The sequence below is a fragment of the Scardinius erythrophthalmus genome, assembly GCF_964197995.2.
Source record: "Scardinius erythrophthalmus genome assembly, chromosome: 8".
NCBI classification, from domain to species: Eukaryota; Metazoa; Chordata; class Actinopteri; order Cypriniformes; family Leuciscidae; genus Scardinius; species Scardinius erythrophthalmus.
This window is the reverse complement of record NC_138228.1, coordinates 16,346,756-16,360,465: the sequence shown is the minus strand read 5'-3', so window position 1 is coordinate 16,360,465 and position 13,710 is coordinate 16,346,756.

Genomic DNA, 13,710 nt, shown 5'->3' with positions numbered 1-13,710 from the left:
CATTTATTACTACTGTCCTCCTGTTGGGTGGCTGATAAGATGGCTGATTGTCTACAGCTCAACCTGCTATTCATCTCTTTGATTCATCTCTAACAGTGAAGATGGGTTTTTTCCTCATTGCACATTTGGCCTCTGAACAATACACATGCTCTAGCTATCATTCATTGCTTGCAACCTCAAATTTGAATTTGTCTTAGAAGCAATTAAAGTGAAATTCAGTCAGTTAATGCCACAGGAGAGAGATTGTCCCAAATACATTGAGCAGTATCTGACTTTTGGCTTTCACCATGGGTCACAGAAAAGCACATTCAGACATTTTACTACAATATCAATCTCTGTCACTGTGGCTTTTACTCAAATGACTCATTAGGAAATAATTGCTTTGGAACAATACACGCCGCATTGACAGCATGCTGTGATTTATGACGCAGAGAGAAAGCGTGCACAGGTGAAATCAATCTACTGTAACGAGAGAGTCCAGCGGAAACACTCTCACCGGGATGAACCCGCACAACCTTTCTCTCTGTTAGTGTTTACAGTCCACAATTCTTCAGGGTTTATGAAGGGGGCATTCACACCTAATGCCGTGCGGCACATGTCTGCAAGCATTGAGCATCTAACTGCTGATCAACTGCTGACTAATGAGGTTTTAATGGATCCATCTTACCTTCTGCTGGTGCCCACTTGGAGATGATCTGCTTAAATTCTAATGGAAGGTTCTCTATGAGTTTTAGATGGTTGGTGTAGCTGTTAATTTGCCCATTTTTGAGCTCCAGAATCTTACAGTATTTTCATGAGGTCACAGAGTTTCTGAGGACTGTTGTACATCATGTGTTTGATAAATTTACCCAATTTGAGCTCTAAGCTCTCTTTCCCAGACTTAATTAACAATAGAAATAGGAAAATAGAAGAGGTGGCGTGTGGGTGGAAGGTTGCCGGAAGAATTGTTGCAAGAGTGAAGTAACCAGATGTTTATATTCTTTGGGTTGTGATCAGCAGGATTAGTTGAACGTGTTCCTTCTGAACTTTCTTTTTAAACTCTTTTTAAGTGTTTTACCAACTCTCCATTGTCTAACTGAGTGGAACATAGAAAGGCTGGATGCTTGCTTAGTACAATTATGCCTTGTGAACACCATTAGGTATTGCTGGAGAGGTTCATTGGTTCAGAGGTTGATTGGAAATACCTGACAAAATCCAATGTTGATGTTTTTCAAATTTGCAAGTTAGAAATTTCCATGGGCGACTTTGTTTTCTTGTGATTGTCAGAGCATATGAAACGTTGAGGCAGATATTTGTATTTGAAGTATAGTTTTAGCATGCATATATTTTCATTTTAAAACTCCAGAGACATATTAATGTTCACAAATCCTTTTAGGTTCATATAATATTGAGTTCATGGAATTAATAGATTGATTTTAGTGTATTTTATAAATAAGATTAATTAAATATGTTAAATGTCATTACATTCAAATGTATTTACTTAATTTGACATTTCATGGTTCAAATGATTCTCTCACTTTGCCTCAAAATAAATAAATAAATATACACTACCGTTCAGCAGTTTGGGGTCAGTGAGATTTTTTTTTAAACATTTTTGAAAGTCTCTTATAATCACCAAAAATGAACTTACCTGATTAAAAATACAGTAAAAGCAGTAATATTGTGAAATATCACAATTTAAAATAAATTATTTTATTTTAAAATGTAATTAATTTATGATTCTATTGGTGCTCAAGAAACATTGCTTATTATTATCAATGTTGAAAACTTTTTTTTTTTTTTTTTTTTTTAGGATTCTTTGAGGAATAGAAAGTTCAAAAGAACAACACTCTTATTAAAAAAATCTGACTGACCACTATATTTTAAACGATTTGTATCTTTATATTACATTACATTAATTATATTGTTACTAAAATTATTGTGACTACATTTATCTGCCTATTACGTGTCATATATGGTTGAGAAGTGTTTAGGTTTAAGTTAGGAGTGGGTTCAAAATATCTATATCAAAGAGAAATGTACAGTGCTATGCATAAGTTTAGACACCCATACTAAAGTTGACTAAAAAGAGGAATAAAAAATCATCTTTTGGAAACTGAACTTAATGCCTTAATTAAAAAAAATTGGAAAAATCCAACCTTTAAGGACACCAGTTTTCTTTGTGAATGAATAATGTATCTTAAATAAATAAATATTCTTCCTTAAAATACAGGGTGCATAAGTTTGGACACGCCTATGTTAAATTCCCATAGAGGCAGGCAGATTTTTATTTTTAAAGGCCATTAAAATATTGGAATTATAAATGGAATTAAATATAATTAAATATAAATGGAATTAAAATAGCCCCACATCATCACATAGCCTTCACCATACCTAGAGATTGGCATGGTTTTATTTCAGTTAGCCTAATAGCTGGTTTGATTTGCATTGAGAGATGATCTTATGGAAAGTACTCCATGCCAATCTCTAGGTATGGTGAAGGCTATGTGATGATGTGGGGCTATTTTAATTCCAAAGGCCAAGGGAACGTTATCAGGATGCATAGTATCCTGGATCCATGAAGTAACTGGTCTTTAAAAATAAAAATCTGCCTGCCTCTATGGGAATTTAACATAGGGGTGTCCAGACTTATGCACCCTGTATTTTAAGGAAGAACATTTATTTATTTATGATACATTATTCATTCACAAAGAAAATTGGTGTCCTTAAAGGTTGGATTTTTCCTAATTTTTTTAATTAAGGCATTAAGTTCAATTTCCAAAAGTTGATTTTTTATTCCTCTTTTTAGTCAACTTTAGCATGGGTGTCTAAACTTATGCATAGCACTGTAAATGTACACATATATTTTTGTATAATTTTACATTTTTAAAGCTGTGCACATAATTACTTTTATGTTTTAGATGCGGTCAATACATCCACATTCCAGTGTATATCTAAACATACAAAAAACAAATTGATGTGTAAAATTGACATAGCTACAAATATTGATGTGATCAGGATAAATATACGATGGAACATGATGTTCTACGGTGTTTTGTACAGAAGTGTTCATCTGACTTTGTGCTGAACTCTTCAATAAATTACTCTTGGAGGTTTCTGTGACACATGTCAAACGTGTGGGCGCTGTTATAGGGGAAAATGGAAGCCAGAGGTACAGGCTTTATGGATTTGGTGAAGTTTTTTGTTATGACTACTCTGTAGAGGTGTAACCTTACATGCAGGCCACTCACTTTCTGTCCACCCCCTTTCTCCTCCTTTTTCAAATGTTCTCCCTGTATTTTGTTAAATGATCTCAGCTAGCCTTGACAAGCCCTTCTGGAGTCGTTTCCACAGAATGGCTTAAGACAGTGATGTCAGGGTATCCACAATTCTTAATAACATGTTCAGCGGAGTTTATTTAATGTGAGATTCTATTAATTGACAGAAGAATTGTTAATTGTGATTATTTACATTAATTTACCAGTTACCATTGATATCTTTTGTCATAGTCCTCTTGGACTTATGGTATAACACTTTGCATTAAAGTTTAACATTAGTGAAAACTCTGTCTTCTTTTACTCATCCTCATGTTGATCCAAACATCTCTATGTTAATGTATTATGCAGCTCATAAATTAAGTCTTTTTAAAGAACATTGGGGTAAAACATTTTTTAAAAATTAGAAAGGTTTCAAAAAACATGAGGGTTAGAAAATGATGACAGTATTTATTAATCTATTGTAATAGCATTGTTCTTTTTTTTTTTTTTGTTAATTAATAATACATGAGCTAAAGTTAATTTTTGCAACCTGAAATGTAAAAAAAATCTAGGTAACACTTTAGTTTAGGGTCCAATTCTCACTATTAACTTAGCATGCTACTAGAAGACTGGCTGTTTATTTGTACCTTTAAAGCACATATTAATGCCTTATTTTGCATGACCATATTCTACCCTTGTTCCTATCCAATACCTAAACTTAACAACTACCTTACTAACTAGTAATAAGCAGTAATGAGTTTATTGCGGCAAAAGGTGTAGTTAATAGTTAGAATGGGACCCTAATCTAAAGTGTGACAAAAATCTAAATTAATAAATTGTATATTCATATTAAAATAGTATATGCATTATAGTTACCTAAATCAGAATATTCTTAAAAGTATTATTGGTGTTAGATGTTAACTAATGTTAACAAATAGAACATTGTAATAGAACATAATTAATGATTTGCTTTGTTTTAAGTTGTTATTGTTTATGATGGCATTCACATGCGTGCAAAAATGTGCTTGTGAACTAGTTCAAGAACAGCTTCTCTGAAGGGTTGAGTATTCATGACTGTTTTGGGTTTTGACATCAAGGTGGCCCTGCATATGTTGACTAGATGATGGATGGTTTTTAGGGGCTGGTGGTTGCATATGGACAGAAAATTGAAAGTGCTTATGTATCCAGTTTATATAAAAGTACAAACTGGAATAGTTGCTGGCATTTCTCCTCCCCATACCAAGACCAAGTGTCTGCAAAGGAAATGGGATGGTGGGACTGTTCCAAGACCCTTCGGCAAGAGCTTAAAATGTTCCTATACTAGTGCACTATACTGTACTGTACTTGTATTTTAGATGTTCATGTTGCTGCTTGTTGGTGCAAAAAGTAGTCAACTGATCTTAATCTTGACATCACTTCCTAATGTAATCATTAATTTAGCCTTCTATAATGTTATGTAAATACAGTATGCATTACTGTACTGTCAAATATGCTTTTAAAGGAGTCAATTCTGAGTCTGTAATGAGGAAAATAGTGACATCTCTAGTGCTTTTCAGTTGAGCTTTGCATAGTTTAAAACATAGACGCTGCTGTGATCCCTTCATCTCCTCAAACTCCCTCACATCCCCTTTTCCGTCTGCTTGTCATATTTCCCTCACTGTTCTTGAGGTTGGCACGGGTTACCGCGGATGTGTGTTAGGAAAATGATTAGCGTCAAGAGTAGTGCTTTAAAAACCTGCTTTTGTCTACAGCTGAAAGATTTGAATGAACTGCTTTAATCCTTCTTAGCAGACCTGAGGCTGCTGGGTAAAATCTTCTTCAAGGCCGTGGCTGCCTTAAGCTACAGGTAGGAGTTTCTCAGTCTCTAGGAATTTGCATTATAATTGGGTTTAGCTCTCATAAATGAGGTTAATTGCAGCAATGTGGATTTAGTTTCAGACTCAGGAGCATATTTAGGTTTGAAAGTGATGGTTTAAAGGCTCACTGAGATGGAAGCACATCCAAAAATTGCATTACTACTGTAGTTTGCGCCTAACAAATCAGATTAACTCTAGCTCATGTTTGCTTATGACAGTTCTAGGTAGTTATTTTCTAATTCTAAGTAGAATGGATCTGAAAAATGCATTAGTAATAATAAATTTATACAGGCAGGGGTGCATGTCCCAGAATGCACCTCTTCAGCAGGTTGATTAAATGCAGAAGGATGCTAGTAATGCTGTAGTGATAATTAATGGCCATGAAAACTGTATTTGTACGATAATTAAAAATATTTCTTTATTTACCACATAACTTGTCTCCTTAATGTGTTTCTGTTTTAATAGTTTAGATAACCAAATAAAGTGATTAATAGGGTGTAACTACCATTATTGTTTAAAGTAATGATTGGGGTAATTATGCTGAAAATTCAGCTTTGACATCCCAGGAATAAATTACACTTTGAAATAAAATAGAGTAGACTTAAATTGCTGTAATATTTCACAATATTACTATTTTTACTGTATGTTTGATCAAATTAATGTAGCATTGGTAAACATAAGAGATTTCTTTGAAAATTGTTACAAAATGTCACCCAAAACTTTTGAACGGTAGTGTATATGAATTTAAATCATGCAAAAATTAAACGTGGGACGGTTCAAAGGTTATTTGGCACCATATGTACTCACACATACATTTATGTGTAAAACGAAGATAAATGGTTGAAAGAAATGTTATCTGATTTGAACCACATGTACGGCTTCTGTGCAACTTAACAGCTGTGTTAAAGGTCAGAACTGTGAAGTCCCAGTTCCACCATGTGCCCGGTGGCACTTAAGGGAAGGGTGGGTCGGCCTCTGCACGGTGGGAAGGCGAGCACATTGCGCAGAGTAATTTATTCATGGCTTTGTGGTTTTTCACGTTATTTTGCCATCTATTTTTTATTGAGATAGAGAAACTGACTCACACAGCGTGGTGTTCTTGTCCATTAATACTGCATGCCGGTCTCAGCCAGGATTCTACCATGAAATGTTTATAGAGGAAATAATTGCTCCTGGTTAGTGCATGTTGACGACACCCAGAAGGCGACTGCCTGTGTTTGGATCGCAAGGGGACATTCTGAAATTAGGCCACTCCCCTTTACCCCACTTTCTGCTGTCTTTCTCTCCTTGCTCCTGTGTACATGTCCTTCTTTTAGATTCTATAATAGTAGATAATTTCAGATCAAAGCATTTGAGGCTTTTGTGCATTCTGACAATGCCTTATATATTAAATATATCAAGTATTACATAATGAGTATCAAAAGGTACTGTGATATTACAATGGTTTAGATATGGCACATTGGTATCGTCACACAAAACTGCAGTCATGTAACATGTAAGGGATAATGTAGAGCGAGGCGGTTGTTATAGCGAATACAACCCCGACAGGCTGATCAGGACCTCGACGCGAAGCGGAGCATACCTACCAAATAAATCAATAATTTGACACAAAATATTGATTTGAAAAGGAGTTTATTGATTTAAAAATGATTGTATTGCTTCCGCTAAAGAAAATAGTCCGTTCCATCTCTACGGTTAGAATCCTGCGTCCATAGCAACGCTCTGTTTTTCATGGCAACGGTGTGTTATACTTAGTAGCGGTCTGTTATCAAGAAATAACAGACCGCATTCTACATTAGAATTCAACCAAGCCCTGTAATAAATGGAGATATTGTATTTTTATATATAAACTATGTTGCTGAAAATGGAATTAACATTGTATTTCAAGGGTTCTTTTTGGTACAAAAAAACATGGTATTATTATGATGCATTTCACTTCTTTTTGTGTGTGACTAGCATATTCATACACCATAGTCTTTAGATCACTTAGAAATGTTCTGTGGTACTAATATGGTACAATCACAGTATAATATTCTGTATATAGCATGGCAAATGAAATCCAATATATTTAATAGTATGCACATTTTTATGTCATCAATGTACTCTACCATGGTACTGCCAAAGTTTTTTTGAAAGTAATTACTTTTTTAATGTAGGTGAATGACATTTACCATAGTGCCATATCCAAAATAACATAGTAGTACCATGGTATGTTTTCTACTGTAAATGATATGACATTTACCATAGTACCATGTCCAAAATATCATAGTATTACCATGATACGTTTTGTAAGGGATATGACATTTACCCTACTACCATGGTACTTTTTGTTGGTGACATAACATTTACCATAGTTCCATGATACTTTTTGTGCTCTGCAAAATGCAAAAATTATTTTCATCTTTTTTGTCTTTTTTTTCCAGTATAAATATCTAAACATCATTAAATCAACATACATTTACTAGAGAAGCAAACTAACTTAAAATATTAAGTCTAAAATGATCAAAATAGTAAGTTTGTGCTTAAAACAAGAACAAATATCTCCTAATATGGTAAAAAAGAAACCTAATTACAAGGGAAAACTCCGAATACAACCCCGAACAAGATTATTTTTCTGACCTCATTGGAAGATATTATTTTCTTGTTTTAAGCAAAAACTCCATTTTGATACTTATGCAATTTATTGTAGTGGCATGTCCAAAATACCATACTAATACCATTGTACTTTTTTTAAGTGATGACATTTACCATTGTACCATGTCAAAATACCATGTTAGTACCATTTTATTTTACTTTTTGAGATGCTACCATGAAGGTGAAGAGGTTAATTAAGTTTCCCTTAACTGCTGCTTGATTGTTATTCATTTATTTATTTCATTCTAAAAGTGAAGTTTGATTGCACAGCTGGATTCCCTCAGTATGTTAAAACTGTTTGTGAGGATTTAGAAATTCTTATGCTACCGTTATTAGAATAGGTAAAACATAATTCGTCACTTCTTCTTTTATCATGACTCACACTGCCTTATATGCATCTTCTCACACCTGTCACAAGGTCCCACAGTCCCAGGACAGACTCTGCGTGGGCTTTTGGACAAATGGCTGAGCTAAACAGCCTCATTTATGGGATTACTTTCCCAGAGTGTTTTCAACAGATGAGGCTTGAACACTCCACCCAAGTGGTCAGTAGTGGGTGGAGGTCGAGAGCTAGGGCCAGGAAGGGTGGATGGAGCCTGAAAGGGTATAGAGAGGGTAATGGAGGTATGATAGAGGTGTGGGCATTAGAGTGGGTGTGGGCATGTCTTTTTGTCTTTGTGGTTGAATGGATGGTGGGGGTTCTGTGTGGGCTGATGGATGGTTTTATATTGTATTAATAAATGCAGAGTATATAGGATATTCATGTTCCCTGTGGTTTCACTTTGTGTGTGTTAATAGACCATTAAAAAAGCAAGAAGAATATTTAATCAAGAACTCCATGATTAAACTCACCCTATGAAATAAGTGTTTTGTGAACTGTTAGTTTCAAACTTGTTAACTGAACTTTTGAAACAATTTGTAAATAGTTCATTAGCAACTTAGTCAGTTTTTTTTTTTTTTAAGGAATGCTTTTGGAATTTCTATCCTATTTGGAGCCATTCGAAAGAAGATTATATGAATCTGCTCAGAATCAAATCAGATCCTATTGGATAAGCTGAAACTACAATTTCCAGTTTAGTTTTTCAGTTTATCCAGTTGGATCCTTGTTTGACCCCTTTAGGACTGGTTCCAAATAATGAATCGTTTTATTAGTGTTTCTTATAACCTGTTGATATATGTTCAGTGTAAGAGTATTTTGTTTAACTTTTTAGCTTTGGTGTAATGTAAATTATGTGTGTAATGAAAAACATTAACCTTGCATAATATTATTACAATTTAAAATAACTGTTTTCTATTTTAATATAGTTCAAAATGTAATTTATTCCTGTGATGGAGAAGCTGATTTTTCGACAGCCATTACTCCAGTCTTTGGTCAACTTCAGTTTTCGGTTTACTTCACTACTTCAGTCATTTTTTGTGGAAAATGTGATACATCTTTTTGTGATGGAGAAGCTGATTTTTCGACAGCCATTACTCCAGTCTTTGGTCTACTTCAGTTTTCGGTCTACTTCACTACTTCAGTCATTTTTTGTGGAAAATGTGATACATCTTTTAGGATTCTTTGATGAATAGAAAGTTAAAAAAAAAAAATATATATATATATATATATATTCTTTTTTACAATGTAGAAGTCTTTACGGTTACTTTTGTTCAAGTTACTGCATCCTTGCTAAATAAAATGATTAATCTCTTTTTCAAAAAAAAAAAAAAAGGTTAAAATAAATGGCTTCATGAATTGGTCCTTAGTCCATGATGTGGCCCGACACATAGATTGGGAGGGTTTACAGAATCAGGCTGGGTTACTTTGCAAAGACAATAAGCAATAACCAAACGATCTTCCAGATGAAGGTTTTTCTTCCAGCCTGAATATACAAACTCTCAGGAGCTTCAGTTTTCAGATCACTGAGTCTATTTGAAAGAGAATTAGTTCTGGATCTTCCATGCTTCTCCAAGGGACTTTATTTTATGCCTATAGCAATGAGACACAAACTTTCCTATTCGGTCTGTCATGTCAATAATTTTGCTTGGGCCTATGCAGTTCATAGGGCCTAGTAATATAAAAACTTAAAATGTGAAACTTTGTGTCTAATGCAAAATCAGGTTTTAGAACCACTGATATTAATTATGACTCAGACAAGAAGGATTGAAAAGAATTCATCTCAATTCATCTCCATTCTTTGATATTGTCTGCCCATTTTTTCCTGGTCTACTTTTTTGTACCTTCAGCCATACATTGGAGAATGGCTTTGGCAAGCCAGGGATCTGTTTTCATGTCTATACCACTGCAATTTCCTTCTTTTGACTGTTGCTAGGAGTTCTTCATAGGGCCCAACATGCTGCCTAATGGTGTGGTGCACTTCCGCATTGGTCACATGGTCTTTGTAGCTGGTGGCCAAAATCTTTCGAAAGTATCGTGTTTCTAAGGCCTGAATTTTCCTCTCTAGCTCAGCCGTCAGTGTCCACGATTGACATGCATTCAGGATGATGGAGATAACCAGAACTTGAATATGCATAAGTCTGAGCTTTAATCTAAGGTGATGTTCTTGTCCCTCCATATTGGCTTCAGTCTGGCAAAGTTTGATTGTCTATCCTGGCCATAATTTCTTTGGATCCCTCATCGGATATCATAGCACCAAGGTATTTGAACTGGTGAGAACAAGCTTTCTGCCCATGTTGAATCTTCTCATGGTGTTCCAAAGGGCTGAATGCCACATCCTGTCAAATGCTTTTTCGAAATATATGAAGACGTGATAGAGATGTCTTTGATGTTGCTGGTACTTTTCACAAAATAGAAGCAGGTTGAATATTTGTTCGACTGTTCTCCTTCCTTCTCTGAAGCCTTCTTGTTCTTCAGCAATAATGTTTTCTGCCTGTTGTTTCAGTCTCTTGAGCAGGATTTTGAGCATTACCTTACTGGGGTGACTGATGAGACTGATAGTACAATAGTTTTGGCAATGCTGAAGGGTGCCTTTCTTTGGTAGTATTATTATAAGCGATTGGGTCCATGTGGAAGGCCACTGACCTGCTTGCCAGATCTTGTTGCATATCTTCATCAGCATGTCGATGGTAATGCTTCCTCCATCCTTGATGAGTTCAGTCGGGACGTTGTCGATTCCGGGCGCCTTCCCGTTCTTCAGTGATCTTATCGCTGCTTCCACCTCTTCACGGAGGATGGGGAAGTCATCTTCCTTTTCTAGACTGGTTCCAACGAGTATCTCTGAGTCTCCTTTATCTTGGTGGTTATAAAGCTTGGAGAAATACTCAGTCCACATGTTCCTGATCTCCACATGTTCCTCTGTTCGACAATTTCCTGCTTTGTCCTGTATACTATTGACATTGATCTTCATGCTCTTCTCGAAGTTCCTGTTGGCCTCTTTGTATTTATTTGAGCTATCGATATGTCTTATTTCTTATTGTCACACTGCTGAAGTATCTCATCAGTGACCCAGGGCTTCAACTTGCATCAATAGTTTACCAGTATTGCAGTTGCTGCTTCTGTCGTGGCTGATGAGAATTTAGCAGTGAGGGTCTCAACGTCTTCCTCTAAAATGAGAAGGGAGGCAAACTTTCCACCAATGAAGGCTGGGAAACTCTGTGCGACTGCTGGATCTTTATGTCGTTCCAAGTCAGACTTGATTCGGGGATTTTTCTACTACTTGGTCTTCTTGAAACATACATGGAAGTTCATCATGTCTAAGTAATGGCCGTTTCCAATGTCTGCCCCTGGAATGGTGCTTGCTTTATTCTGCCGTTGAAATGTTGTGGGATCACGATGTAATCGATCTGATTGTGGTGGATTCCATTAGGTGCATGCCATGTCCATTTATGGGAGTTCTTGTGGTTTCCCAGTGTGCTTGCCAGTATACAGTTGTTATAGGTGGCAATCTCCAGTAGCCTTTCTCCTTTGGGGTTGCAAGCTCTTGTGCAGGTGCCTTTCTAGTCTGACTATCCATCAACTCCCACCTTGGCATTCCAGTCACCTTTAATGATTATAATGTCTTTCTTTGGTGCCTTGTCGATGGTATTTTCCACCTGGTTGTAGAACTCTTCTATGTCTTCCTCGCTGTAATCCGAGGTGGGTGCATAGGCTTGGATGACCGTAATGTTGAAAAGTGTTGCACTGAGGCGGATGGTAATAGGCTTTTCTGAGATTGGTTGACAGCCTAGTACAGTATTCTTGCTGTCCTTATGTTAGGGGTGTGAACCTACACTGGCCTCACGGTTCGGTTCGATTACGATTATCATGTCATCAATTCAGTTCAATTCGATATCACGATGCACTGCATCCTCAATTTTCAATTTTACTTCACATGTATACAATTTTGTCAATAAATACAAGCAGTCAGATATATGAAATGAACCTTTAATTTTACCTGCTCAAAGAGAACACGCTTCTTGAATGTATCAAACATCAAACAAAACTCAAGTCTGGGCACAGAAGACAACAGGAGCATTTAGAACACACAAAAGTAAATACCATAAGTGATAGCTGCCATTCATCCACGACAGTAGACAGGTGTTAAGAGCTCGGAGTGAAAACGGCTGACGTGGTTTCTTAAGTTAGTGGTATTACCCCCTGCATATTTTATTTGTGTGTGACATGATTTACACACATCGTGTGTCTTCTCCAGATCGTGCTTACCAGGTTGTTCATAAAGGCCGAAATGTGCCCAGATGTAGGCTTTTAAAGTAGTTAAAGCATTTTTAATTACTCGCACTCACCTCCCTCTGCCATTGTATGCTACCGCAACAAAGCACGTACGCGACAAATTATGTCAGAAAAGTGTCAGTACATTATAATCGGTACATTATCATCTATTACTGAACCGATACCGAAACGATTCATTTCGACACCCCTACCTTATGTACAAGAAAACTAACACTGTTCATGTGTCTGTCAGATTCTCCACTGTAGAAAAACAGGTGACCTTCATCTGTTGACATCAGAAGTCTTTCCATTTAGTTTTGAAGATTACTGATCCATCTCATGGATAAGCTCTTTAAGCTTGGCCATCTGTTGCAATTAGGGGTGTAACGATTTGTTTTAACAACGATTCGATTCGTATCACGATTCGTGGTTGTCGATATGATTCAAGGACGATATTGGTTCATTTAGAACGATACGATCCGAAACTATTCAGTGTCTTGAAATCGATTCAGTGACTTTTTAGCCAAAAATTCTTGTAAGGGAATCAGGTATCAATTCATTATGGATATAAACAAACAAGTAAACAACAATTAATGGCAAATGCATTCACATTTTATTTGAATAAAGTAGGGCTGCACGATTATGACAAAACATCATAACCGTCGATTATTCCCTTGATTATTCCCTTGGCATTTTGTTATGAAAACAAACAACAATTAGGCTACAATGGTGATACACAAAACTTAGAAGAACTGGCAAAGAAACATGGAAACTGCTCCTGATAAATAGCAACACACATGACATACTAATAACGTAATTTATTGGTATTTTACTTTTATTTTGTAACTTACTAATTTACGATGTTGCATGCTCGTATTTCTTTTGCGCTTTAGCGAAGTAATACGGCGCGCGCCGCCACATTTGCGCGTGCAATTAAAGAGTGCACGCTACGAGCACAGTATCAGACATGACATTTCATTTTTCTGAGGTGAGAGACTTTATTTCGTTACAAGTTATGAAAATAATGGTAGAATAATGACACGGACATATAGCCTGACAACATCATCTGACCGCAGATACTGAATCTGGACAACACGTTTTTTTTTTCTAATTTAAAATGTAATGACGTTGCATGCTTGTAGTTTATTTTGTGCTTTATATATAGTGAAGCGATCTAGGCCTACAGCGCGCTCCGCCGCATTTGCGCGTGCAAATGAAGAGTGCACGCTACTGCAGTATAGCGGCTGAGAGGACAGGAAAGTCCGTTTTTCTGTGGTGAGAGACTTTGCGCTGCTTGTTGTCTTTGCGCTGCTGCTGGTGCGTCACGCATGGCGAT